Source organism: Triticum urartu, chromosome 1 (assembly GCF_003073215.2).
Source record: "Triticum urartu cultivar G1812 chromosome 1, Tu2.1, whole genome shotgun sequence".
NCBI classification, from domain to species: Eukaryota; Viridiplantae; Streptophyta; class Magnoliopsida; order Poales; family Poaceae; genus Triticum; species Triticum urartu.
In genome coordinates, this window is record NC_053022.1 from 176,089,817 (window position 1) to 176,094,117 (window position 4,301).

Sequence of the window (4,301 nt, forward strand, 5' to 3'; positions counted from 1 at the left end):
CCTGCCAAGAAGCAAGCAAACTCTTGCTGAAGGAAAAACCCTGGACGAAGTTACGATTTTATCGATAAGATGATTTTATAGGAGTAACGCAAAACCTGAGAGTTGTGAAGAAACGATAGATGTTTGTCTGGTTTGCATAATCTATGGATATATCCGAACTTCGTTCATTGACAAGAGAAATTCTGCGATGCTTGTGAGGATGACCGAGTGTTAGAATGCGAGATTCGCTAAACCGTATACAGGGTAATGATTTGGGTGCGGGATGGATTGATCACCATACCGACTTACTCTTATTGTTCGCCTTGCTATATGGGATGGTAAATCTGAGTGACTTACCTATAGTAGAGAGACGGCGATCAAAACCTTGTTTAAAACTTAGAATGGTATAGGTATTTTTCCCTTGTACAAGGAAGCTTTGCCAACCGTAGGTTATATGGTGAGGATCAACCAGACCCATTTCCTGCAGAAGGAACCATAAATTGTTGACCACCATGAGATATTGATAGTTGTTTAGTTTTGGCGCTAGACCCGTCAGCTAAGAAGACCCAGTCTCGGAAGAACCTTACCTAGATGAAAGACAGAAGAATTGTGGTAAAGGTTATGCCACTACCGGAAGAGCCCGGATAAGGAATTATCCTGAATATCCAAGAAGACCGACACTGTTAACAATAAAAATGGAGTATATGAGTTTTGACGGAACTGTAACAATGCTTCTAAGGGTGGTAGCACCCCAGACCCCGGAGATGATTGATGAAATTTTGAAGAGACCCCAAACCCTAACCTATTTCTTGCTAGCCTCTCCGAATCACAAGGACGAGATTCATTTTAAGGGTGTTAGGTTTGTAACATCCATAATTCTAAATTTTGGAATGTTATAATAAATAGATAGATTGATTGTTTGCTTGATTGTTGTGTGATCGATTGAGTGAAATTCAAAACTTTTTGAAAGTTAAATGAGAGGGAATAAAAGGACTTTCCCAAACTTTCACCTTTTGCATTTTGATCTCCGTGAATTCAAATTCTTTTCAAACACGAAACCCTAGAGAGAAGATAACATGACTGCTCCCATTTTTTTAAAATGAAAAGGGGTGTTGAAAATATTTGAATTTCATTTGAAAATATTTCTAGTTCAGAAACTTTAAGCAACTCAATGATTTTCACGATAGAAGCATTGTTGAGGAAATCGTTAACTGGTAGCTGCTCGGTCGGCTCGTGAGTAGGGGATTAATAGGCTAATCGGCAAGTTAATCAGCCATTTAATCAATTAATCGGACGATTTATCGGTTAATCGGCAAGTTAACTGGTTAATTGGATGAATTCTTGAACAGGGGATAGAAGATAAAATGACTTCTTCAAATTATATGAAATATGAGTTGGAAGTTTCAAGGATCAAAATTCAAAGTCCTTTTGGAATTAATTTTCAATTTGGAGTTATTTGAGTTTTATTCAAATTATTTTTCTCCAAAAACAAAATACATGGAAAATAGGGTAACATGATTCCCTACAATAGAAAATTGGAGAAAAATTAATTTGAAATCATTTTGGTATTTTTAAAATGATTTTTATTGGATTTTATTAGACCAGTAGCACTCTTTGATTTATCTGATTAAGTGGATTTTATATGGCATTATAAAAATGTCCATGTTGTAGAAAATCTTTTTCTGCAAATTTTGGTATATTATATGCCTATATAATATTTTAGTTATTATGTTTTTTATTTTAGTTTAGAAAAAAATATTAAAAAAACCCTTCCTCCTAACACAGCCCGACGCCCGCGCGCCCCGGACCTCCCGGGCGGGACTCCGCCCATCGCACGCCGCCGCACCGCCATGGCCGTCGTCCCCGCCTCGGACTCCGCGCTCGCCGCCTTTGCCTTACCCCTCCTCCAAGGCCACTGTCGGTGTCAAAACCGGCGGATCTCGGGTAGGGGGTCCCGAACTGTGCGTCTAGGCCGGATGGTAACAGGAGGCAAGGGACACGAAGTTTTACCCAGGTTCGGGCCCTCTTGATGGAGGTAAAACCCTACGTCCTGCTTGATTAATATTGATGATATGGGTAGTACAAGAGTAGATCTACCACAAGATCGGAGAGGCTAAACCCTAGAAGCTAGCCTATGGTTTGATTGTTGTTCTGTATCTTGTCCAACGGACTAAAACCCTCCGGTTTATATAGACACCGGAGAGGGTTAGGGTTACACAAAGTCGGTTACAATGGTAGGAGATCTATATATCCGTATCGCCCAGCTTGCCTTCCACGCCAAGGAAAGTCCCTTACGGACACGGGACGAAGTCTTCAATCTTGTATCTTCATAGTCCAGGAGTCCGGTTGAAGGTATAGTCCGGCCATCCGGACACCCTCTAATCCAGGACTCCCTCAGTAGCCCCTGAACCAGGCTTCAATGACGACGAGTCCGGCGCGCAGTTTGTCTTCGACATTGCAAGGCGGGTTCCTCCTCCAAGTACTTCATAGAAGATTTTGAACACAAAGATAGTGTCCGGCTCTGCAAAATAAATTTCCACATATTGCCATAGAGAGAATAATATTTGCACAAAACTAATCTGCTGACGTATTCCGTAGTGTGACGCACCACGGCCAAGCCTTTATTCGAATCGTTTTACTATCCACCTCAGCGCGTCATGCGAGGCGGTTTCCTTGGCACGTCTTGTTAAAGCAGAGATCGTGTCCCCCTATTCCGGGATTCTCATCAATACGGGCATGGGTAACCCAACCGCGCCATTGATTACGGCGCTTGGAGATAAGCGAGTTTTACCAGGCTGGTGGGTACACGTAGTTGCGTCCACCCATATAAGGGGATAAGGATCCACCTTTTCACCTACGCCTTCTTCCTCCTTTGCCTATCCATTTTCGCGCACTCGAGCTCCAGCGCCCAAATCCGCACTCCCCACCTCAACCTTCTCCAGCCATGTCCGTAGCGGGAGGCAAGTGGATGGTCTCCATCATGGAGGGACACATAAAAAAACTGAGGAAGGCCGGATACTTGTCTAACGACATCGCGCACCGGCTTCCCGAAGAGGGGAAGCTCCTCCCCACCCCAAGGCCCCATGAGAGGGTAGTGTTCCTTCCCCACTTCCTCCGCGGACTGGGCTTTCCTATCCACCCATTCGTCTGGGGACTCATGTTCTACTACGGCCTGGATTTCCATGATCTGGCCCCGAATTTCATCCTCAACATCTTGCCGTTTATCGTCGTGTGCGAGGCTTTCCTCTACATCCGCCCCCATTTCGGCCTATGGCTCAAGACTTTCAATGTCAAGCCAAAGGTGGTGCGCGGCAACCAAGCGGAGTGCGGAGGCGCCATGGTGGGAAAGGTGCCCAACGTCTTATGGCTCGAGGGCTCCTTTGTGGAGACCCTGAAGGGGTGGCAATCGGGGTGGTTTTACATCACCGAGCCGTGCGACCCTGAGTGGGTCGCAGCCCCCGCGTTTCTGTTCGGACCCCCAACGCGGCTCACGTCCTGGAAAGAGACGGGCCTGTCATGGGGCAGCAAAGGAGAGGTGACTGGACTACAAACATGCATCCAAACCCTGGTGGAAAAGCAGCTCAGGCTTGTCAATGTAGTCCAGGTCATGCTCATCCGCCGGATCCTCCCATGTCAACAACGGACCTTCAATTTGTGGGAGTTCAACCCAGTGCAGCACTGAACTCTGAACAGGCTCTTCGACACGATGTACGAAGACGTTTGGAAGGTGCTTTTCAAGGGCGCCGAGGCTCCTGCATTTGCTACCGATGATCACGGATTCAGTGCGCAGCAGCATGCCAGCGCGGTAAGTTGTTTTTGCCTTTAACAGGGTATTAGTTTTCATAGTTTAACTCTATGCGAGATCTAAGATCCCTTACCTTTGATAGGTTTGGCAGGCGAAGTCCAGACAGATCGACTGTCTGGCTCCTTTGCCCGAAGACCCAGCCTATGCCCGCTTGGCGAAGCTGCTGGTTCCGACACCCTATGTGGTGCCGGAGAAGAAGGCCACGAAGAGGGCCATGGGGACTCGAAAAAGTGCCCGGCGCCAGGAGGTGTCGGGTTCATCATCCGACGGCTCCAAGGCGCAGTCCTCCCGTGAAGACGAGGAGGAGGAGGAAGAGACCTCTCCCCCTCCAGCGGGGGGGGGGGGGGGGGGGGGGGGGGGGGAGAAGAAAAGGAAGGCCGCCCTCACTAAGGAGGCCGAAGGGTCCAAGAAGGGGAAAACACTTCCTCCGGACTACTCCATCGACACCGACGACGGCGGAGAGGAGTGGCTGCTCAGGGCCAAGCCCCTGGCGAAATCGTAAGTATCCGGATACCAG